The sequence below is a fragment of the Pleurodeles waltl genome, chromosome 2_2, assembly GCF_031143425.1.
Source record: "Pleurodeles waltl isolate 20211129_DDA chromosome 2_2, aPleWal1.hap1.20221129, whole genome shotgun sequence".
Lineage (NCBI taxonomy): Eukaryota > Metazoa > Chordata > Amphibia > Caudata > Salamandridae > Pleurodeles > Pleurodeles waltl.
The window spans coordinates 299,108,922-299,135,157 of record NC_090439.1 but is presented as its reverse complement, the minus strand read 5'-3'; the positions used below and the strand labels follow the sequence as shown (position 1 = coordinate 299,135,157).

The 26,236-nt window shown below is 46.4% G+C and overlaps 1 protein-coding gene across 1 annotated transcript in view; it reads right to left on the bottom strand.

Annotated features, from left to right (window-relative positions):
* Nucleotides 1-26,236, bottom strand: part of CIDEA (cell death inducing DFFA like effector a) — a 205,567-nt gene that overhangs the window by 141,186 nt on the left and 38,145 nt on the right. The gene's annotated exons all lie outside the window — the stretch shown is intronic.

Here is a 26,236-nt window from a genome sequence, read left to right as displayed (position 1 = left end):
TTCAAATCCATCATACAATGAGTAAGAGCCCCCCCATAGATGTCACTGCCCAAATGCATTTTAGGAGTTTCCCTTCATCAAGGGTCTAAACAGCTGGGGTAAACCCTAAAAATAATTATACAATATATAATTAAGCAATGTTGTACCTACAATGTACCTAACAAGGCTAACATTCAGAATTGAAGCCATTCGCTAAACAATGCATATAGTGCTGGTTAGGACATAGTCATAAACCATGTGCATAAATCCTAAATAATAGTCACTTGTGTCTACAAACAAAACCATTAGATCACAAAAGGACAAATATGACACTTCTCAGTATACCATCTCATAGCGGAAGTCCCTATGTTGGTAATTTGTGAACATTTCCCAACTCAAAGATATAACATGAATACTCAAAGTAAACACTCACTGGGAAAAGCAAAGCACCAAAGGACACTACAAAAAAAAAAGTTGTAAGAACATTCAAAAGGTGACATATATATTGTGTCGACCAGCAACATGTCTATGCCTCAAACTGTGTGATCATTAATTAAATAAAGATAGCCATTTCACATTTTAACTTGTGTTTTAAACTTCAAGATTGTAGAGGGACTAACCATAAAGACTTATATCACTCTAAGTGAACCTATGTGGAACTAAATACTCATATCTGATGTGCAATCAACCAAGTTTTAAGGGGGAGCACGGGATCAGCGTTGAGACGTGTGCCAGATTCAGGCAAATCCTTGAGGGGGGGGCAGGAGGGGGACACCCATCCAGGGTGCACCCAACCCTTCAGGTTACCCCTATTCAGCCAAAGACTAATGTATATCTGTACGATATAGAAGACTCATGGGCTCCCTTATTACAGTCAGCAGGGAGGCCCATCATTTTGAGTTATTCCACTGACCGTGATCACTTTGATGGAATAACTGCTTGCAAGTGGGAAATCCCTGTGCTACGCATAAAAGAGGAGAAAACAAAAAGGGAAGGAAAACAAACAGGAAAAACGTACCTAATTAAAACAAGCATTTGCAATGCAATGCGTCCCGTCCCGCATTTGCTCAAGTTAGAGCGATTAGCGTAGTAAATTCCTAACTGGACATTTCTTGCCACATAAATTGAAAATACAAAGTAAAACAGTTGACATAAGGAAGCCAATTCAAAGCGCCACAGCTGCTGTGAGTGCGAAGGAGAGACACAAAAGTAGAAAGAAGTTCGCTCACAGTCAAACGTATCGGCAAACGAGCAATTATCGTGTAACAGGGTCTGCCCCAAGGAGGGACAAACATAAAGCATTTAACAATGATAACAAAGATCTTAAAGGCAAACCCATGAACAAGTGATAGTGATGGATGTATGGTGGGCATGGTTAAAAGCCCACATATGGATTGCAAAATGCCAGAGCGCTTGCGCGCTCGACCTAAAAAGAATTCCAACCTACGTGTATGATCATGTGTTAAACCAAAAAAAAAAAAAAGATTAACTGGAGGGAGGTAAATAATCTACCAATGTGCAAATATTATCAAAAAAAACTCAAGGAGAAAGAGCAAAATAATCAAACCTAAAAAAGTTATTTAATTCTTGGAGGCAAAAACAACTAATATTGACAGTTGTAAATATAGTCAATGTAATTATCTGTAGTCGGTATATAATATTCAATAGCTGCACTTAATCCATACATAGGTCTTTAAGACCTTTAGGGTTGGGGCGTGGCCAACATGGCGACCGGGATGGTCGCATAATAACCAGCTCCGGTCCCGGCCCGCTTTTACTATCCTGACACAGACGCCTGCACCCACAAGTGTGCGAGGCGCCGCCGGCTCTTACCGGAGCGCCGACACCGTTTTACCCGAACCCGACTGCGGGGCTTCGGGAGCATGGAATGAGCTGCGACCTTGAGTGGAGCTGACGTGCATCGCGGAGGCCGTGGCTCGCGTGCTGGGCCCATCGGGGTGAAACGCTGTCCCGCATCGCGGCTCTGGCGTGGGCCGCGAATGCGCTCCTGACGAGCCGCTGCCAAAGAAGATTGCCGGAGGGGAGGCGCTGACTCCGATGGGAGCGGGGCAGCGCCTGCCACTAATCTGAGACTGTGCGCCTGGAGCGGCCGCCCGCTCCGGGGGTTGCGCTCGAACGGGTGCGGGCTGCGCCCCCGGGGAGGGCCGGCCCGCTCCACTCGCCCTACAAGTTTTGGACCACACGGAGCTCGCGGGGCTACTGATGATTTAACTGCGCTGTCCGTGGAGGTGGGTGCGGCCTCTCCAATACCGTCGATCCGTGACTCAGCACCCAGGGCGGTGTACACTCCAGGCTGGTCCGCAGACGCTACCACATGGATCAAGTCCGGACCGGGGAGCAGCTCAGCAGAAAGGGGGAAAGACAAATAGAGGGGGCACAAAATAAAGGGAAAAAAAAAAAAAAAAAAAAGACAGGACCACCAAAGACTGAGTAAACCGAGACATACCAGTCCCAGCCTCCAAGTAGCAACACGACGACAATAAATCACACAAAGGGGCACGATGTTGTATTCTCCTGTAGCGCTTCACCGGTGGCACTAATCGAACCGCAGCGCTCCCAGCAGTGCCTTCATCAGACTTAAAAGCCTTGAGGCTCCCCGCTATAAAGTGAGTACATCATTCAAGCAAAGTACCCCTACCCAATCCTCACTATTCCAAACAGTGCTATCGGGCCCCAAGCTATGGGCCATACCCCTCGGCAGCAACACGCAACCCTGACAGACGTGGCACGTTGATACCCGATTGCGTAGTAACTTAACTGCCTAATGCGCAGCGAGTTCCTCACTTTAAAGGAACAAACCTCTGCAGCCCTAACCAATTGTAGCTATTAAAAAGACAATTGCTGACAGCAATACCGTCACGTACATAATCAATGGGCAAACCAAAGACCCCACGCGCACCTTCTGGTACAATGGATGCAGCTGCCCCACCCCCACCTACGGAAGCCTCAGCCACACAACAAGCACTGCAAAAGATGGAAATAACACTCCAAACACACACAACGCAATTTGAAAAGATTTTACAAGCCATATTAGACACCAAAATCACTTTGGAAGCAAAAATAGGCTCGGTAATCGAAGATGTTAACCTATTGCGAACAGACCAACACGCGTTAACGGAAAGGGTCGCAGGTTTAGAAAAAGATACGTCACACCTCTCACCAGCGGTAACCAAACTCCAGTCACAAATGGGGACTGTAACAGCAGAGTTGGAGACTCTGAAGCGCAGAGCTGAAGACGCGGAAGGAAGATCCAGACGTAACAATATCCGCTTCGTGGGATTTCCCGAACGTGCTGAGGGCCCGTGCGCAGAACTCTTCATTGAGCAATGGCTAATGGAAACAGTACTGAAGGACAATGTCCCGAAGTTCTTCTCAGTAGAACGTGCCCATAGGGTTCCTGGAAAACCCTCACCACCCGGCGCTCAGCCTCGACCACTAATAACAAGACTCCTCAATTACCGGGATAGGGACCTCATATTGCATCTGTTTCGTAAAGAAGGCCCAATACGCTTCGAAGGAGCAAACATATCAGCTTATCCAGATTTTACAGCGGAGGTGCAGAAAAAGCGTAATTCATTTTTCCGGGTTAAAGAGCGACTAAGAGATCACAACGTCAAATACGCTTTGCTGTTCCCGGCCAAACTTCGAATACAGGATGACACCCGCACTCTCTTTTTTACCTCACCAGAAGATGCATGGACTTGGCTACACGCAAAGGGAATCGCTGATCCGTTAAATACAAGAAACCCCATGGACACAAAACACCCCCCTAGGGACAAACGCAAACCCCGCATGCAACAAGACACTAAACCCACCCCTGAGCAATCCCGCGCGGAACGTTCTTTACTACTGCAGACTACATCCCTCCTCGCCAATACATCTCCGAGGTCCGTGTCGACACAATCGGGACTGGAGTCTGAGCTAGGAGTACATTCTGACTCTGCAGATTCCACCTGCGGCCTTAACCTCACTCCAAGGACAGCGGACGATATTTGCTAAATACATACCGGTCTCAGACACAACGGTACAGGACATCCTACAGAGGAAGCCAATAATCGCCCGCTAAAGCTGTTTACTACCCACCGGCTTTGCCTCTGCCTTACCGCTACTCCTGACCGCAGCAAAAGATTCATGGTTGGTCCCAGTGAGCAGCAATCTCAGCAAGAGTATAACGGGTCGGGGCCAGCATTGACTTGAACGTACTTATTCGAAACACCCCCGTACCGTATGGACCGTTCCACCTGGTTGGCAAGTATTGTATCGTCGAAGCCCTTGCCACAACCACAGTTATTGTTAGATATAGTTAATGTTATTGTTTTAATTAGCAGAGTCACAACCACAAGGTATAGCTTAGCTTATGGTATTCAAAGTAAATATCATTATTATGTTAACAATAAGTACACACTAGGTAACCGCAGCAAAAACTGGCTAGTCACAATGGGCGTGAAATACACTACTGATGCAAAAAAAAAAAAAAGAGCCAGCCCCCCAAACTCACAAAGCCTATGTACAAAATCACAAATAACCCATGGCAGTCCAGAGACAACAGTATAACTCACAATATAAAACACTCACATGGAATATAAGAGGCATGGCTTCCCCGCGTAAGCGACAACAGATACACGCATACCTTAGGAGACACCAAATACATTTCGCCATGCTACAGGAGACACACCTGGCTAAGTCCTCCTTGGAACATACCAAAGTAAAATGGAAAGGGCAATTATATGGTACTACCTTTTCAACATATGCCCGGGGAGTAGCGATCTGGATAGCCCCTGGGGTCCCCTACGTCACGTCCCGCGTACAATGTGACCCACATGGTCGGTATGTCCTCCTGGAGGGCTCCCTAGATGGGGAACCCATGGCTTTAGCATCAATATATACCCCAAACTCAAATCAATGGGAATTTTTACGGACACTTAACAGTAGTAGGCTCAACGACCCAGAGATGGATGTCATCTGGGGCGGTGACTTTAATTGCGTATTAGACATTCACAAAGACCGCTCTGTCCCTCCGTTAGATAACACCCTAGCTAAACGTGCATCACTTGAACTCGCAGAGTGGGCTTCCAATAATAGGCTAAGAGAAATTTGGAGAACAGGCCACCCTACACACCGTGAATACTCTTTCTACTCCCCAGTGCATAAATTATACACCAGAATAGATATGATATTTGCATCAAGGGACATAATTCCAAAAATAACCACATCAGGCTACCTAGCTCGCACCATATCCGATCACAACCCACTCCAAGCCACCCTGAGAACGGGCCGCACACTTACGTGCATTCCCACATGGCGTTTACAACCAGATGCCCTCATAGATCCTCCTTTTCATGCTGAATTGGCTAAATGCTTAATAGATTACTTTGCCTTAAATAAAAACACAACAACAGCGCGCGCCACGGAATGGGACGCTCACAAAGTGGTTATACGCGGACACTGCCTTGCGGCTTCACTGGGAGTCAAAAGAGTGCTTAATAGGGAACTCCTAGAGTTAGAATCTAAAATGCGCAAGGCGGAGACCGAGGCCACTACTAGCGTGACCTCGATTGAGACACTAAACTCGCTGAAATCAGACTACAGAGAAGCAGATGCCAGACTCAGCAGACATGACTACAGACATTTTAAAGCCCGGCAACACGCAGAAGGAGACAGATCAGGCAAACTACTAGCATGGCTGGTGCGCCAACCACTACAGTCCTCACCTATAGGCGCGATTAGAGCACACTCAGGAGAAGTGATTAACACTCAAGCTGGAATTAATAAGACCTTCCACACATATTATCGTTCCCTATACCAGCCCACTAGCCCTCCAAATGAACAACAACTGTCTGAACTCCTGTCACTGATTCCCCAAAATAGGAATGTAATTGATAACGCAGCCACTCTAGATGGTCCCATTACTAGTGAAGAACTACGCTTAGCTCTCTCTCAAATGGCACGTGGCAAAACCCCTGGTTCGGACGGATTACCAATGGAATATTATAGCTCATTATCCACCCATCTACAACTGCCTTTGATAAAGGTATTTAATGAGGCACGAAATAGAAAACAGCTACCAGACTCCATGTGTGAAGCATTAATAGTGGTACTGCCAAAACCGGGACGCGATCCACTTGATGTCAAATCCTACAGACCACTCTCCCTGTTAAATACTGACTGTAAACTCCTGGGGAAAATCCTAGCAAACAGACTACTCCCTTAATTGTCAGACTTAATCCATCATGATCAATCTGGATTTGTACCAGGGAGGAACACTTTTCTAAAGATAAGACGCCTAATCCGCATACTTCACAGCACCACAGAAGCCGAGGCAGTGGCTGTGGCATTGGATATAGAGAAGGCGTTTGATACACTGGGATGGGAATATCTCTTCCGCACGTTGGAGGCATTCGGCTTTCAAAACGGTTTCATTAGCTGGATTGCCACGTTATACGCAAAACCAACAGCTCGCGTCAAAACGGGCCAAATTATATCAGAGGCGTTCCCCATTGGTAGAGGCACCAGGCAAGGATGCCCTTTATCCCCTCTATTATTTGCAATAGCCATGGAGCCATTGGCAATCAAACTCCGTTGCTGCGCAAGCAGGTGGGGCATCCAAGAATCCAACATATACCATATTGTTTCCTTATATGCGGATGATGCTTTAATATACTTGCGTAACTATACCTCTTCCCTCACAGAAGTTGTACAAATCCTGGATAACTTCGCCTTATCCTCTGGCCTATGCGTTAATTGGGCGAAATCATGTATTTTCCCACTTACCCGCATACCTGCGGAGCAGCAAATGTCATTACCATTACACCAACTGACATGGGCATATCAGACCTTTAAATATTTAGGGATTCAGGTATACCACTCCATGACAGACTTACGGGAGGGCAACCTTGACAGGCTGCTACGCTCAACTCGTGGATCTATGGCATTTTGGAGCTCCCTCCCACTATCACCAATGGGCCGTGTGGCCATAGCTAAAATGTTAATATTACCCAGATTCTTATACTATTTCACAGCGCTCCCGTTGTCCCTGCCACGCTCGTTTTTTCATAAATTACACTCCCTGCTAACAGATTTGCTATGGGGCAGAGATAGACGGAGGGTAGCATTAGCCATTACACAATATCCACAGGAGGAAGGCGGGCTCGGCATGCCGAACTTTGAACTGTACTACGCGGCAGCCCAACTCCAATGGGTGGCCGCGTGGCTTAGCGAACCCCTCACCCCAGAGTGTACAGCGCTAATGTCTTATACGGCACCACAAACGATACTGACATCACTCATGTCCAGACCTCCTTACCCGTCTAATAAAAATCCTCTATTAGAAACAGCCAGGTACTGCTGGCAGAGATATGTACAGGGTAAAACCCTAACTCCCCCTTATTCGCCTGTGTTGCCTCTGGCTCAGGTACCAGGTGTCCAGAACCTCTCCCATCACCATGATATACGTGTAACCAAGGCATTGAAAATAGGGGACCTGTACTCAAGCTCTAAGACAAGCACTTTCGCAGAGCTTGTATCTACCGGTGTCATGCAACCAGGGGCCTTCTTAACATTTAACGCCATTACCAAACTTCTACAAAACTTCTGGGGGCGCAATACAAATGAACCTGACGAATCACTTCTACTCACATCATTACTCAACATAGGGAACACAAAAGGCAGCATTACTAAATTATATAAAATCCTCCTAACAGATACCTGCACCACTCTGACCCAGGTCAAAGGCCGCTGGGATGGGTTTCTCTCCACACCAGTCGACCAGAAGGCCTGGGAAGCTGCCCTCTCCACGATTAAATCCGTATCCCGTAATGTCAGACTGAGATACACTCAATTCAATTACATCCACCAGGCATATCTATCACCGTCTCGTATCATCAAAATATACCCAAACTCTAAACCAGAATGCCCTAGATGCGCTACCCCCGCCGCTAATTTCTACCATATGGTTTGGGAATGCCACACAATAAATACTGGTTGGTGCCGCATAACAGAAACGGTAGCAGACATAACAGATAACACGCTTACACCCACACCAGAATCCTGCTTGCTGGGAATACGTTACCGGGGCAAGAATGAAAAACATACTCACAAGTTTATAGACCTTGCGTTTGTATTATACAAGCGATTGATTGCTACACTCTGGAAAGCCCCTAATGCCCCTCCCTATTCCGCTTGGCTTGCAGCCTTGCATAGCTCTACACTAGCGGAGGCTCACACTCTAAGACAGCTGCAACTCAGAGGCCAGATACAAAAGGGTGCCGAATACTGGGACCATTTAGTAGTACAAATAGAATCTAGAGATGATAAATACCCCCCTTGAAATACGAAGCATGAACAAAATGCCCTTCAAATGAATACTTAGAAATCATGACAAGGAACATATCACACTCGGCGTGACACCCCAGCTGATCCCGGCATATTAACCCGAAAACATACAATCGGATAACAAGCGCAACTCCACCCAAATGCGAACACGCAAGCTGATAGTGGCTATTGATGCGCTGTTAATCATGCCCTCGCCCCATAACAAACTATATGACACACAAACAAAACACTGACATATCCCACGTCCACACAGCTGAATGTTACCGCAATCACTTAGAATACCATTAAATATAATTATATTTAAACAAAACTACAAATATGCCTATTGTTATAAAATGCACCAAGTTAAGTTGTTTGTCAGCACATTAAAATGTAACCGTACTGTATAGAAACCACAAGTACGTGTAGAGGCACATGAAAAGAGAAAAATGTTTATTCTCTTACTAACTTAAAGGAAATGTACTGCTGTTCGAGTGCTGCGTTTAATAAACAGATTTAAAAAAAAGACCTTTAGGGTTGCAAGCTGAATAATATTTTGAACCGACACGTTTCTCGTCGTAACATAATTCAACACAGTTAAATTGCAGCAGTTACTTTCTCCCTTTCCCCAAGCATTAAATTATCACATCTTGCAACAGCAAAACGTCTTTTCCCTCGAACGTTTCTGGACATACTTAGTTTGATTTCAGGATACTAATTCATAACTAAGAATGCCACTCCAGAAGATATTCTTAAGGGAGAATAGTTTGAGATTATACCTCCGATTTGCCAACATTTGTTGGAGTTCCTTTGGAAGTTTAAGTGGGAGGCATATGATCACATTCAGAGGTCCTTATCAACGTGGGGATGAAGGTCAAGCGCCTTCTCTTCCAACTCTAAAACTTGTAAGAGGCAGAACGAAACTCGAAACTGCCTTCTATTGAAGAGATGCCAAAGGGAAGCTTGGTGCGAGGTGGAACATTTAAAGTTCAAGAAGAAGCATTTTAAAACAAGATCTACGTCACTCACTTCAATGTCATGTGTTCTAGATTAATTAATTCTAGCAAACTTCATATATTTTGTCTGATTTGATGGTCTGCCAAAAGTTGCAAGTTTATTTAAAGTTCGCACAAACATTTGTGGTGGTGGCAGAGTGCTGAAGCTTCTCACTATGTGGACTATATGCAGAGCGGGGAGGCTGGCTCGTGTTACTCACAGAAGATACCAATGATGAAATTAGCTGTTTTAATTGGAATGGTAGACACGGGCACTTAATTTAATAAAATAACCACTGAATTTACAGAGAGTTAAGTATGTTTTAATAGTGTTGTTTAAATGGAAAAGGAGTTTTTTCAGATAAGCATGGATAGGAGTAAACAGGAGAACGCAACTTCAAATACAAAAAAAAAAACACTACATTTTCTAGAACATATTATTAAAAAGTCGAAATATAACTGTGTTTATCAATTTGTGATTGGTATATTCTTCCAATGTATGGGAAGATGTGGAACTGGTGGGTGTTTTTTTTTCCTAACTTTTTTGTTAGTGTACATCAACAAAATTCTTCATTTGAAACGTGTCAAAACCCTACAATAATGAATAAAACATTTATCACTGTTTATTAACAATGTTGCTTAGTATCCTATAATCATGGTGGGTATCTTACATGCATGTTATGCTTTCACCATCACAAATTTCAATCAGCTAATGTTCAATTATACTTGCAGTCACTATATGTCCCCACATTTTTACCTCTCTTTGCTCATATGCTTTAATTAGTCACCCCATAAAACTTCCACCTCTGCTGAGACGCCTTAACCACATCCTGATTTCATTTGCAATATGTTCGCCCGTGAAACGTCTATAATAAATTTGTGCATCTTAATTTCCTCAGCTAGTGACTACTACAGTATGTCCCTCTGCCAAATGGCTACTGTAAGACCCCCAGGACAGAGCAAACAAATTCTGCTCCGCTTCTTTGCCAGAACCAACCTCAGTAGTGCAAACTTATGAGGAGTTCTCACATTCATAGGTTCAGGCATGATTCCCAAGAGGCACTGCTTTAAAGATTTATCAAATTTTAATATTTGTTGCTGTCCTCAACCTGGTCTTTTTTTTTTTGATAAAGAAATTTTATTAAATTTTGCATAGAACAATTATGAATACAGCACAACATGATGCCAACGGGCATCAAAACAATACAATAATGGTCAAGTCCTCGGTCCCTGCTGCTTTCATCACTAATGTTACTCACCATCCCCTCTTAAAGGCCCGCTACATCCTCCCATTTCCCCCATATCTTCTTGTGTTTGTGTAAGCAACCTCTGGCCTCGTACACAAGTCTCTCTCGCTGCGCACACCAATCCACTCCCCGTCTCCACTTAGTCAGTGCCGGAGCCACCCTGGCCTTCCAGTCTGCCATTATGTCCCTTTTGGCCACCAGACATGCCACCCCTAAGAAGGACCGATCTGCTCTTCGTAGCTCTGTATCTCCCATTACCCCGAGAAGGAGGGGCAATGGCGACCTCTTTACCTCCTTCTGTAGGGCCTCAGATATCTCTTGCACCACCCTTTCCCAATAGGCCATTATAATCGGGCATGTCCATACCATGTGGTAGAAATCCGCTGTATGATACCTGCAGCGGGGGCATTCCGCTGTGGGGCGGAGGCCTGCTTTATGTAACATGGCGGGTGTGAGGTATGCGGTGTGAAGGAAATAGGATTGTATTAAACGGAAGCGTGTGGCCATTGTTAGGGAGCGTGGGGCCATTAGTGCTTCTGTCCAGTCCGCTTCTTCCATGGGTCCTACCCAACTCTCCCACCTTTGGCGAAGCTCTCTCAGGGGTCCCCCCAGTGGCGGTGATTAAGGAGCGGTAAATCTGAGAAACCCCTCCCCTTCCCAGGACTCCCATCAGTGCCTTGGCTTCCATGGGGCTGTGCTCAGGTATGGTGTCTCCTGTCTGCAGGTGAACTAGTAGGGCATGACGTAGTTGGAGATATCGATGGAATTGTGTTTTGTTTAAGGAATATTGTTTCTGGAGGTCTTGAAAAGATCGTATATGTGTCCCTCTCCAAATATCTCCCAGCGTGGAGATCCCTATGGTGTCCCATTTCTGGAAGCCCTCCAGACCTGCTACATGTATCAGCTGCTTCCCCTGCCATAGCGGGGTTTGTTGGGTTAGGCGCCCCCACCACCCCGTCACTTTCTGGGCTGTACGCCATCCCAGAAGTACCATTTTGGTCACATCTGGAGTATCCCGGGGTATCGGGCTCCCGTAGAGTATGTCAAGGATCTGTGGGTAGCCCATTGTCTGCAATTCTAGTTGGTATGCGGGGTCTGTCCATCCACCTCCCATCCAGTCATTAATTACAAGTATATGCATCGCTAGATAATAGTATTGAATATTCGACATGCCCAGTCCACCCTCATAAACTTCCCTCTGACAGGTTTTCAGCGACAGTCTTGTACGTGAGCCACTCCATATGAATTGGCGTGCTAAAGAATCCATCTCCCTGAACCATCTCACGGGGAAGGGGTGTGGAAAATTCTGCAGGAGGTATAAGATCCTGGGGAGAATCATCATCTTGTACAGCGCTATTCTGCCAAGTAGATTCAGGGGGAGGGCCCTCCAGCGCAGAAGGTCGGTTTTGATTTTCTTTGATAGCGGCGTGACATTGAGTTCCCACGCTAGCTCGGGGAGAAGTGAGATATGTATCCCAAGATATTTAAAGCTGTTTCTCCGTATCTGGATATTCCGTTGCCAATCTATACAGTCGTGTGAGCGATGAAGGGGGATCAGTAAAGATTTGGCTGGGTTCAGGGTCAGCCCTGAGGCTTCCGCGAAAAGTCTAAGGATCTCTAGGACGCGTGGGCCGCTTTTGGATGGATTAGAGATATACAGGAGCACATCATCTGCGTACAAAGCCACTCTGTCTTCCGAACCAGAGGGCCAATGCCAGCCCTCGATCAGTGGGTCGCCTCTCATTAATATCGCCAGTGGCTCTATCACTAGTGCGAAGAGCAGGGGAGATAACGGGCATCCCTGTCGAGTCCCACGACCAATGGGGATTGGGTCGGAGACTACTCCGTTCACCCTGATTCGAGCCGTCGGGTTAGAGTATAGGAGTTTCACCAGTCCCCGGAATTTAGGTCCGAGCCCGTTTTTACATAGGACCTGATTGAGGAAGGACCAATCTACTGTATCACAGGCTTTTTCGAAGTCGAGTAAAAGCAGTGCCAACTGCGTATGCGATAGCACTTTGCGGTGCGCCAAAGCAAGATGTAATCGTCTGATGCAGTGTCTTGTGCTACGAGTGGGCATAAAACCACACTGGTCAGGGTGCACCAGCGTGGGCATTACCTCCCTCAGTCTGGAAGCAAGGATCGAAGAGAGCACCTTGACTTCCACATTTAGGAGCGAGATAGGCCGGTACGCTGAACATTGTCGTGATGGGGGTTGAGTTTTGGGGATCACCACAATAGTGGCTTGATCAATCTCTGTTGGGAAGCGGCCTTGATTCTCCGCTTCTTCGTACATGTTGAGCAGGTGGGGACCCAGAATATCGCTACATTTACTATAAAATTCCGCTGGAAAGCCGTCGGGGCCTGGTGTTTTGCCTGATGCCAGTCCCGATATTGCGCTGCAGACTTCCACAAGACCGATGGCCTCGTCCAGTCTGTCTCTCGCCTCTGGAGTTACCACGGGAAGGGTAATCTCATTTAGTAGGGGGGACTCTCTCTCAACAGCAGGGCGTGGATGCCTGGCGTATAGACGGGCGTAGTAGGAGGCGAAGCTATGTGCGATTTCCACTGCTGTTTTGACAAGGGTGTCTGAGTCATCTAAGATCTCCGGTATAATACTGTTAGCCATGGGGCGGGTGGCCAGCCAATGCAGTAGTTTCCCGTTTTTATCCCCCCATCCATAAATTCGGCTTGCTGAGGCTCTCCACATGTGCTTGGCCGAATCTAGCATTATATGTTTAATATCTTCTCTTACCCTGGTCAGTTTCCTCATGGTCGTGGCCGATGCCAAGTTTATATGTTGGCATTCGAGTCTCCGGGCCTTGTTCTCTAGCTCGGTGATTTGGGAATTATGATCTCGTTCACGGGACCGAAGAATGCTTCTGGCATGTCCTCTAATAGTGGCCTTGCAAGCAGCCCATAGCATTCCTGGGGATCGAACCGAGCCTTCATTTAATTCGAAATATTGGTTGAGGTGCAACCTGATCTCTTGGGTGTACTCTGTATATTGTAAGTGCCACGCGTTCAAGCGCCACATAGGCCGTCTGGCAGGGTCTGCTCTACCCAGCCGGATCCGTATTGGCGCATGATCGGAGACCCCCCGTGGAAGAATCTCAGCTCATGCTACTTTTAAGAAATCTAGGGCGGGCATGAATACCAGGTCTATTCTGGATTGCGTCTGGTGGGCTGCCGAGGTATGTGTGTATTGGCGCTCCCTGGGATGCCAGGTGCGCCACACCTCGCACAAGCCAAGGCTCTCCGCCCAACTACTTAGGGCTGAGGCCCGCTTGGATCTATGTATGGTAGCTTCCCCAGAAATGTCCAGCCTTGGGTCAAGGACCGCGTTAAAGTCGCCTCCCAGCAGGGTAGTTCCTTGGGGTAATCCTGAGGTTACTCGGTGGAGCGAAAGTAGGAAGGAGTCGTGATTTGCCGGGGGCGCATAGGCGCACACCAAGTTTAGCGGTTGTCCGTGAAGAGTCCCCGTGACCACCATGAATCTACCTTGTGAGTCAGATTGCGTGGAAGTGATTAACATGGGCAGAGATCGGTGGAGCAGAATGGCCACTCCTCTAGAGCCTCTGGAAAACCCTGCATGATATACCCTATCGTATCCTCCTCTCGCAAGCATAGGGCATCTGGACCCAAGAAGATGGGTCTCTTGTAGTAGAACTACTGAGGGAGAATACCTGCGGAGGGTGTTAAATACTGCCGATCGTTTGATCTTGTCTAACAGGCCGTTTACATTCCAGGAGAGGACCTGGGTTACTGAGGACCAAGCGTGAGGTGTAACACTGTTGGGCATGTTTGGATGTGCGGGAGCAAGCCCAGGGATGACCGTTTCGGACATGACCGTAAAATTTTAAATCTACAAACCAGGCTAACCAACTTGTCGCCTCTTAAACCTAACTTGAACTTCCCCTCCCCCCTAAACTCCCCGCCACCCCATACTCCCCCCCCCGGAAGCATCTGTCGCCCATGTACCCAACCAAAACCAGACAGCCAGTAAAACTGTCATTGGGGTGGAGTGGTGGACCCCTCCTTTCTTTCGGATCAATTGCAATTAGTAGTCACAAAACAAGCGTTCAACACCATACTCTAGGAAGCCTCCGGAGTCATCAATGTTAATCTCGCTAGGGGTCGCCTGAGAGGATCAGGCGAAGCCCGAATCCCCTTACGTCTCGCGCAGGGGTCCTACATCTCCTGTCAGCCGAGTACCGGAGACTGACTCAATCGCTCATCCTCGGCGAGTTGGGACGGTGTTCGGGCCACCGGAAGAGTCTCAATGTTAGATTTAGTCTGAGGACCAGAGTCCCGGGCTGCTTCGTTCTCTGCAGGAGCGATCGTGTCTTTCTGTCTGCCTCTCCGGGATCTGGTGCGCCGCCTGCTCCTCCGGGGCCCCTCTGATGGTGAGGGCCCGACATGTGGGGTTCTTCCAGTGGTCCCGGGGGGACCCTTTCGGGCTCCAATGCCCTCCTCCGTCAGCCAGTCCCAAGCCTCCTCCGGGGAATCAAAAAAGTAAGCTTTCCCAGTCATGAGGACTTTGAGGCGAGCGGGGAAAAGGAGCATGTACGAGAGCTGCATTGCCCTTAGTTTTTGCTTAACATGTTCGTACGACCTACGGCGGGTCTGGACTTCTCTGGTGTAGTCCGGGAAAATTAGGATTTTGTGGTTTTCCCACTGCGTACCATCTTGCCGCCTTGCTTCCCTGAGGATATTGTCTCTGTCCTTAAAGTTAAGGAATCGTGCGATCATCGGGCGCTTCGGACCGCCCGGAGTTGGGCGAGGCGCGAGCGCCCTGTGGGCTCTTTCAATTGCAAACAAGGGCGAGAGGGATTGGTCAGGCATCCAAGATTTGATCCACGTCTCCAGGAATTCGGCGGCCTTGTCATCCTCTATGCCCTCCGGGAAACCTATGAAGCGATCGCGCTCTCGATCTCTCAGGCCGGCGCCCCCGCGGCAGGGAACCACTTTCGGGGCACGCCCCCAGCTCTCACCGGGCCTCTCAGCCCGCGGCAGTCAACTTCGTCGGGGCCCCCAAGCCCACCTCAGATCCGCCGGGTGCATCTCGCAGCGGCCGCCATCTTGAGCTCCTCTTCACAGGAGCAGCCGGGTCGCCGTATGAGGGCGAGGCGCCGGCTTTCCATCGATTCGCCCCAACAAACTTCTCTACGGGTCCCCGGGACACCGGGGCGCCATGTACAGCGTTTTTCTGCTCTTTTGGACCACAGTGGTTAAGGGCGGATGACGGAGGGGTCCAGAGCACTCTCAGAGTGCGACCGCCATCTTGACGCCCGAAGCCACGCCCTCTCAACCTGGTCTTTTAATTTTCACACGACCATAACATATGGAAAATGGGCCCGCTCACTCTCAACATCTGGGGCAAGCAGAGAATTTGTTTAGAAGTATCATATGCAATGTCAGAGGTGCTAAATAAGTACAGTGTAAATAGTTAAAGTCTATTGACTCACAAAATAGATTGACGGATATCTCCGCGCCGTAGGAGCATTTGGTCTTCTATTTAGTATATGACATAGGCATTCATTAGTCTGTGTCCTATATCTACCGTAGTATCAGTGGATTTGTATGTATGTGAGATTCATTTTCAACTTTTCCCATTCTACAGTAGCACTTCCAAGGTTGATGAAGTGGTAGGAGTGCCCAGAATCTCCCAACAGATCTCCCTGGTAGGCCTGGTCAGCCTTGCATACTTTAAAAACTCCCCGCCTTTATTCTTAACATCCCATGTGCCTCTACAAAGGAGAATAGCTCAACTCCTGGGTTGAGATCACCAAGGGTAGAACAACCTTCCTCTCTCCAGTGAGCTATAGACATACCTCGATTTATGTTTTTGAAAGGTTGTATCCACCACATCTCCAGGAATTTAGAGAGAGGGGAACATCTTCAGCTCTCTTGAGCAGAATCCCACATAGAAGCTTGCTGATGTACTCTATGAGGGAATTGTTTGTCTTAATACATATAGTCGAATGCTGACCAATTTGGAATGTGTTAAAATGGACCTTACTCCCAAAGACTTATACCTACCACGTGTTAGCTGTTTTCTCCCTGGGCCTGAGTCCAGTGCTCAGATATAAAGAAAAACTCAATAAAAAGGTTTGCACAACATGAGGGCATTGTAGGGGTACATTACCGCACTTCACCAGGAGGGCTGGTAGGAATTCCTCCCCTAGCAAGCAGCTGAGCAATCTTTTTTGTCCAATACCTGTTTCCTCATGCCATTTCACAGCACACTGCAGCCATCATTATAATCCGAAGTCAGGTATCCTAGCTCCCTCTTCTCTGTCCATCTTCAGGGTCTATTTTCTCATCTATGGCCACACTATTGAAATCAACAGGTTGTCTAACTCTAAAGGTTGTCCTTGGGATGCATTATGTGTTTAATAAATTCTATAGGCAGCAGGGAGAAACATCATCCTAGCCACTAAATTTATTTCGACCACGGACAGAAGAAGGATATTCCAAAACCACACAGGCGAGTTAGGCCCTGGAGAACCCTTCCTACATTTTGAGGATACTATTCTTCAGGCTTGTAGTATTCCAAAGAATTCTGGACGTAATAGTTTCCCATTACAACACTGTATCCAGAAATTTTGTGTAATTTGAAGTTATTAAAATTAGCAGATTCAGTAAACAAAAACTATAGGTTAAAGTCATATCTGCTGCCTAATGGACCAATTAGCAATTAGGGGGATGGAGTGGGAGAACCTAATAAAAATTAATGACAAGGGGTGAGGAATCAGAACTGCAGGGAGAAAATTGATGACGTCAGGAGACGCTGTCCAAGGTGCTGATATTGGGCTTACTCTCTGTGACCCTGATCTGTAGCTGACCATTTGATGACCTGAAGACTGACTTGTTGCTGATCCATCCTGGATAGGTAGCTATGAAAATGTGACTGACAATTTTGTGCCTTTTCTTCTAGGTACCAACTGCGCTGTTTATAGAGATTTACACCTAGGTAGATTTGTTCCAAATTAATGTTTTCTCTAAATTGTTTTCGCATGAAGACCCACATGCTAATGCTAATCTTGGTTAGGTAGTCTGTTAGGGGTGACGTTGACAGTGTGAAATGACTGACGAATATTAATTGCTGAATTACATTATTAATGCTTGTATTCATAGTGTATGGTGTTGCTTGATCGCATATGTTCTCTTTAAGAGATAATGTATTTTAACTGCTGAATTAATAAAGAATTTATTTGAATAAAGATTGAACTAACAAATGACTTAGAATTGTAAACAATAGGGAAAAAAACTTGTTAACCCTTTTCCTGAGTAGTGGTTATTCTTGAGTATTATGGTGAGAGAGCATAGCCTATATAATTAGTATTAACATGAAATGTTTATGAACTAATGTGCAATAATGTCGCATAGAAACTGTATTAATATGTTTTGCTAAAACGTGCATTTGAAATGTGCCCACGGGGAGTGGCCACCAATGTATACGGGGACTAATGAAAATAACTAATGTTGATGAAATTATTGCATTTAAATGGTTTTACACTAATTATTAATGGTTAAGTTTCTAAAGGTTTGCTAAAAAAATAGTTTTAGGCCTTAGTTAGCATGAGTCGAGGCCTAGCTACCTGTCTCTCATATTAAATGTGTTTTTCTAAACGTGCAGTATGCCGACTTGCTAAAGGACATGAACTCTTGTTTTTTTTCCTTCAAACTAGAAGCTGAATGTAACTATAGTAGATCCGTTCTCATGAAGTTCGACTTGCTTGTAGAAATGTACTAGCTAAATGCAACAGTGTAGATTAATGTTAAGCACAAGGTCGCCCAAACCGGTACAGACAATGGAGCTACTGACCGAAGATGCGCAAAGAATTACAAAAGGAGGAAATCATAACGGACATTCTACCTCTAAAGACGTCAATCATATGGACCAATAAAATGCATGAGAACTGTTGTGGGGTGGCAAATTCAATGACCTAATGTAAAGTTAATTGGTTAAAGATAGTGGGGTGCAACCCCTTGTCCAACCAGATTTTAGGGGAATATACAACGAAAAGGGGATAAAAACCCTTGACACCAGGAAGTAAGTCAGAACTAGAGAGACCAGAGACGAGGGAGATTTGGTTAGGGAAATGCTGTTGATTTGATCCAGAAACTTTGTCACTGTTTGTTCACTTACTAGATTGGTTCTTGAAACCATTCTTGCCCTTAGATTGCCCATTTACACTTTACCTCCTTAGGAGGGAAGTGCCCTCTTTACCTGTGAGCTGAGGTCCTGACTGATGGCGAATCAACTGATGTCCTGAAGACGAAGACTGAACCTGAGTGCTGACCCAAACTTGGAGGGTAACTATAATGACAATGAAATTGTGATTGTCTGTTTGCTTTTCCTTTCTAGGTACCAACTGCTTTTCTTTTGACAGAGACCATAGCTAGATGTTTTCCAAATTGGTGTTACTAAATTGATTTGCATGAAGCCCAACATGCCAATGCGAGGCTAGTTAAGGGGTTCACTAAACTGACGCAAATAGACAAATAACTGAACCTATGCTTTGTTGAATAACATGCTAATGATACTTTGCTAAGGATAGCTTATGTTCACGCCTTGTTATGTTCTGATGTTTGTGATTCTTGCTTTGATGAAATCTTATCAGAGTTGCCATATTGTGACTATGCTAATGAGTTTCTTGGTTTTGAGACTAATCAACTTACTATTAGAATTGTAACCAATAGGGAATAAATATCACAAAATTCATACTAAACTGGTGTGGTTATTCATGACTGAAAGGTCATGGTGGTGTCTTGAGTTTTGATAAATGTCATTGACTAAAGTGAAATGCATTGTTGTAATAAATATTGATGATACTATTGATGTATTGATCGACATGTTGATTAGCTATCTCATCCTAAGGTGTCTTCAATCAGGGTCAAAAGATTAATTGGCCTAAAACGAGTCCCAAAGTGTACAAATTAGTCATTGAGGGACGCGTTAACAATTCTGGTAGCAGAGCGACGGTTTGGCCCTCTGGGGCCCTAGGACGGAGAATCATTGTTTAATTTTGTTTTTCGAGATAATGCAAATTGGAGGTATTTTGTGTTTCTAAATTCCCCATGACTTTCCTGGAATCTCAGAGCCTGCCTAAGTGAGTTGGGAATGTTCTCGGCGTTTTAGCATGTGTGGTATAGAATTTGCGCTTGCTCAGCTTATGCATATTGAGGTGTTTTGTGAGGTCTGGGTGTTTAGGCCAGGTATTGTTGTTTTAGTAGGAGTGGGCATACTCCGCAGTATGAGAGTAGGGAAGTAGGCGTACTTCATATGAGTGTGGCGCTTTGTGCAAAAAAATTATCCACGTGGTTGGTTGGTAAGTGTACGGACCTGCCGTGGTCTAAGACTCCGGAGTATATTGACAAGTGTAGGAGACACTTGGGTTTATGTTGTAATTTGTGCGGTTTAATATGTCAATCAGGCGTGGCTGACAAGTCGAGTTTGAGTCAAAAATGTGTGAGTGAAACCTTCGATTGAGATTTGGCAAGTTCTAAAGTGCACTAGGACAAACCATTGACAATGTCGAGAGTAGGATTTGCGGGTCGAATTCTGCTTGCGTATGCGGGAGCTGAGAAGGAGAGAGTAGCGGCCAAGGCTTCAAGTGAAATCTCTGTAAAGTTCTGAAGCGATTGTGTACCCTTCCTATAGTAAACCGGCAAATTTGAGTTATTGTGGTTGTTAAAGGTGCTCGCAATATATTGCATTAGTTTGGTGCGAATCCAGAGTGAGGAGGACAAGCTGCAAGACTTCAGTGGTGCTGCGCTGGGATAGGTCAGTTGTCGAGAGGGGTCGCGCACGGATTGGCAGCCGTCCGTGAGAGGCAATAGGTTGAGAAAGGTGGGTGAAGAGTGTTCTGGGAATTAAAGTCACTTTCTGATCAGGTTCAAAACAAAATAAAAGACGCAAAAATGAACTTTTTCAAAGCGCTAAAGAGTGCTCTGAAGGGAGGTACATATATTAGGGCGAGTGAAGGGGAGCCTACACCGCCTGAGGGTACTCCAGCTTATATTGTAATGGAGGAGAAGGGGGTCGCTATTGAGAAAACGTCCACAATCTGGGAATTACCGTCTTTAATACGCAATTTTTCACCCCTGTCCCATCTGTTAGGGATCTTTCTAAACCAGGGCCCTGCCTCTTTTGGTGATGACCTGCATGTGACATCCCCACATTAAAAATGCAAACTATCATGGCATTTGCCTGATGAGGAAAAGCAAGCAGTTTGAAAAGTGGTTGGATAAACTCTTAATGCCCTGACAATGTACCGTTGCTACTAGAGGACCACTACAGGGACTTGAGGACCATTTTGCAGAAGTGGGATGCGTGAAATGCCACAACCGGTAAGTTAATTAAATGCCTGTTGTTGTGGCCTTTCAACGCTTTGCTAAGAGTTAAACTGGGGATTGATGTAAATAAAAATATAGCTGGCTATTTAACCCCTTCGCTGCCAGGCCTTTTCCCCCTCCTGTGCCGAGCCTTTTTTTGGCTATTTGGAGCAGTTCGCGCTTAGGCCCTCATAACTTTTTGTTCACATAAGCTACCCATGCCAAATTTGCGTCCTTTTTTTCCAACATCCTAGGGATTCTAGAGGTACCCAGACTTTGTGGGTTCCCCAGAAGGAGGCCAAGAAATTAGCCAAAAAACAGTGAAAATTTCATTTTTTTAAAAAAATTTGGAAAAATGGGCTGCAGAAGGCGGCTTGTGGTTTTTTCCCTGAAAAGGGCATCAACAAAGGGTTTGCGGTGATAAAATCACCAGCTTCCCAGCTTTCAGGAACAGGCAGACTTGAATCAGAAAACCCAATTTTTCAACCCAATTTTGGCATTTTACTGGGACATACCCCATTTTTATGATTTTTTGTGCTTTCAGCCTCCTTCCAGTCAGTGACAGAAATGGGCATGAAACAAACGCTGGATCCCATAAACCGCAACATTTCTGAAAAGTAGACAAAATTCTGAATTCAGCAAGGGGTAATTTGTGTAGATCCTACAAGGGTTTCCTACAGAAAATAGCAACTGAAAAAGAAAAATATTGAAATTGAGGTGAAAAAAACATCAATTTTTCTCTAAGTTTTACTCTGTAACTTTTTCCTGCAATGTCAGATTTTCGAAAGCAATATACCGTTACGTCTGCTGGACTCTTCTGGTTGCGGGGATATATAGGGCTTGTAGGTTCATCAAGAACTCTAGGTACCCAGAGCCAATAAATGACCTGCACCCTGCAGTGGGTTTTCATTCTATGCCGGGTATACAGCAATTCATTTGCTGAAATATAAAGAGTAAAAAATAGCTATCAAGAAAACCTTTGTATTTCCAAAATGGGCACAAGATAAGGTGTTGAGAAGCAGTGGTTATTTGCACATCTCTGAATTCCGGGGTGCCCATACTAGCATGTGAATTACAGGGCATTTCTCAAATAGACGTCTTTTTTACACACTGTCTTACATTTGGAAGGGAAAAATGTAGAGAAAGACAAGGGGCAATAACACTTGTTTTGCTATTCTATGTTCCCCCAAGTCTCCCGATAAAAATGATACCTCACTTGTGTGGGTAGGCCTAGCGCCCGCGACAGGAAACGCCCCAAAGCGCAACGTGGACACATCACAGAAAACAGACCTGTTTTTAGCAAAGTGCCTACCTGTAGATTTTGGCCTCTAGCTCAGCCGCCACCTAGGGAAACCTACCAAACCTGTGCATTTCTGAAAACTAGAGACCTAGGGGAATCCAAGATGGGGTGATTTGTGTGGCTCGGACCAGGTTCTGTTACCCAGAATCCTTTGCACACCTCAAAATTTGGCTAAAAAAACACATGTTCCTCACATTTCTGTGGCAGAAAGTTCTGGAATCTGAGAGGAGCCACAAATTTCCTTCCACCCAGCGTTCCCCCACGTCTCCCGATAAAAATGATACCTCACTTGTGTGGGTAGGCCTAGCGCCCGCGACAGGAAACACCCCAAAGCGCAATGTGGACACATCACAGAAAACAGACCTGTTTTTAGCAAAGTGCCTACCTGTAGATTTTGGCCTCTAGCTCAGCCTCCATCTAGGGAAACCTACCAAACCTGTGCATTTCTGAAAACTAGAGACCTAGGGGAATCCAAGATGGGGTGATTTGTGTGGCTCGGACCAGGTTCTGTTACCCAGAATCCTTTGCAAAGCTCAAAAATTGGCTAAAAAAACACGTGTTCCTCACATTTCTGTGGCAGAAAGTGCTGGAATCTGAGAGGAGCCACAAATGTCCTTCCTCCCAGCGTTCCCCCACGTCTCCCGATAAAAATGATACCTCACTTGTGTGGGTAGGCCTAGCGCCCGCGACAGGAAACGCCCCAAAGCGCAACGTGGACACATCACAGAAAACAGACCTGTTTTTAGCAAAGTGCCTACCTGTAGATTTTGGCCTCTAGCTCAGCCGCCACCTAGGGAAACCTACCAAACCTGTGCATTTCTGAAAACTAGAGACCTAGGGGAATCCAAGATGGGGTGATTTGTGTGGCTCGGACCAGGTTCTGTTACCCAGAATCCTTTGCAAAGCTCAAAAATTGGCTAAAAAAACACATGTTCCTCACATTTCTGTGGCAGAAAGTTCTGGAATCTGAGAGGAGCCACAAATTTCCTTCCACCCAGCGTTCCCCCACGTCTCCCGATAAAAATGATACCTCACTTGTGTGGGTAGGCCTAGCGCCCGCGACAGGAAACGCCCCAAAGCGCAACGTGGACACCACCAAAATTTTGGAAGAAAACAGAGGTGTTTTTTGCGAAGTGACTACCTGTAGATTTTGGCCTCTAGCTCAGCCGGCACCTAGGGAAACCTACCAAACCTGTACATTTCTGAAAACTAGAGACCTAGGGGAATCCAAGGAGGGGTGACTGGCGGGGCTCGGACCAGGTTCTGTTACCCAGAATCCTTTGCAAAGCTCAAAAATTGGCTAAAAAAACACATGTTCCTCACATTTCTGTGGCAGAAAGTGCTGGAATCTGAGAGGAGCCACAAATGTCCTTCCACCCAGCGTTCCCCCACGTCTCCCAATAAAAATGATACCTCACTTGTGTGGGTAGGCCTAGCGCCCGCGACAGGAAACGCCCCAAAGCGCAACGTGGACACATCACAGAAAACAGACCTGTTTTTAGCAAAGTGCCTACCTGTAGATTTTGGCCTCTAGCTCAGCCGCCACCTAGGGAAACCTACCAAACCTGTGCATTTCTGAAAACTAGAGACCTAGGGGAATCCAAGGAGGGGTGACTGGCGGGGCTCGGACCAGGTTCTGTTACCCAGAATCCTTTGCAAAGCTCAAAAATTGGCTAAAAAAACACATGTTCCTCACATTTCTGTGGCAGAAAGTTCTGGAATCTGGGAGGAGCCACAAATTTCCTTCCACCCAGCGTTCCCCCAAGTCTCCCGATAAAAATGATACCTCACTTGCGTGGGTAGGCCTAGCGCCCGCGACAGGAAACGCCCCAAAGCGAAACGTGGACACCACCAAAATTTTGGAAGAAAACAGAGGTGTTTTTTGCGAAGTGACTACCTGTAGATTTTGGCCTCTAGCTCAGCCGGCACCTAGGGAAACCTACCAAACCTGTACATTTCTGAAAACTAGAGACCTAGGGGAATCCAAGGAGGGGTGACTGGCGGGGCTCGGACCAGGTTCTGTTACCCAGAATCCTTTGCAAAGCTCAAAAATTGGCTAAAAAAACACATGTTCCTCACATTTCTGTGGCAGAAAGTTCTGGAATCCGAGAGGAGCCACAAATTTCCTTCCACCCAGCGTTCCCCCACGTCTCCCGATAAAAATGATACCTCACTTGTGTGGGTAGGCCTAGCGCCCGCGACAGGAAACGCCCCAAAGCGCAACGTGGACACATCACAGAAAACAGACCTCTTTTTAGCAAAGTGCCTACCTGTAGATTTTGGCCTCTAGCTCAGCCGCCACCTAGGGAAACCTACCAAACCTGTGCATTTCTGAAAACTAGAGACCTAGGGGAATCCAAGGAGGGGTGACTGGCGGGGCTCGGACCAGGTTCTGTTACCCAGAATCCTTTGCAAAGCTCAAAAATTGGCTAAAAAAACACATGTTCCTCACATTTCTGTGGCAGAAAGTGCTGGAATCTGAGAGGAGCCACAAATGTCCTTCCACCCAGCGTTCCCCCACGTCTCCCGATAAAAATGATACCTCACTTGTGTGGGTAGGCCTAGCGCCCGCGACAGGAAACGCCCCAAAGCGCAACGTGGACACATCACAGAAAACAGACCTGTTTTTAGCAAAGTGCCTACCTGTAGATTTTGGTCTCTAGCTCAGCCGCCACCTAAGGAAACCTACCAAACCTGTGCATTTCTGAAAACTAGAGACCTAGGGGAATCCAAGGAGGGGTGACTGGCGGGGCTCGGACCAGGTTCTGTTACCCAGAATCCTTTGCAAAGCTCAAAAATTGGCTAAAAAAACACATGTTCCTCACATTTCTGTGGCAGAAAGTTCTGGAATCTGGGAGGAGCCACAAATTTCCTTCCACCCAGCGTTCCCCCAAGTCTCCCGATAAAAATGATACCTCACTTGCGTGGGTAGGCCTAGCGCCCGCGACAGGAAACGCCCCAAAGCGCAACGTGGACACCACCAAAATTTTGGAAGAAAACAGAGGTGTTTTTTGCGAAGTGACTACCTGTAGATTTTGGCCTCTAGCTCAGCCGGCACCTAGGGAAACCTACCAAACCTGTACATTTCTGAAAACTAGAGACCTAGGGGAATCCAAGGAGGGGTGACTGGCGGGGCTCGGACCAGGTTCTGTTACCCAGAATCCTTTGCAAAGCTCAAAAATTGGCTAAAAAAACACATGTTCCTCACATTTCTGTGGCAGAAAGTTCTGGAATCCGAGAGGAGCCACAAATTTCCTTCCACCCAGCGTTCCCCCACGTCTCCCGATAAAAATGATACCTCACTTGTGTGGGTAGGCCTAGCGCCCGCGACAGGAAACGCCCCAAAGCGCAACGTGGACACATCACAGAAAACAGACCTGTTTTTAGCAAAGTGCCTACCTGTAGATTTTGGCCTCTAGCTCAGCCGCCACCTAGGGAAACCTACCAAACCTGTGCATTTCTGAAAACTAGAGACCTAGGGGAATCCAAGGAGGGGTGACTGGCGGGGCTCGGACCAGGTTCTGTTACCCAGAATCCTTTGCAAAGCTCAAAAATTGGCTAAAAAAACACATGTTCCTCACATTTCTGTGGCAGAAAGTTCTGGAATCTGAGAGGAGCCACAAATGTCCTTCCACCCAGCGTTCCCCCACGTCTCCCAATAAAAATGATACCTCACTTGTGTGGGTAGGCCTAGCGCCCGCGACAGGAAACGCCCCAAAGCGCAACGTGGACACATCACAGAAAACAGACCTGTTTTTAGCAAAGTGCCTACCTGTAGATTTTGGCCTCTAGCTCAGCCGCCACCTAGGGAAACCTACCAAACCTGTGCATTTCTGAAAACTAGAGACCTAGGGGAATCCAAGGAGGGGTGACTGGCGGGGCTCGGACCAGGTTCTGTTACCCAGAATCCTTTGCAAAGCTCAAAAATTGGCTAAAAAAACACATGTTCCTCACATTTCTGTGGCAGAAAGTTCTGGAATCTGGGAGGAGCCACAAATTTCCTTCCACCCAGCGTTCCCCCAAGTCTCCCGATAAAAATG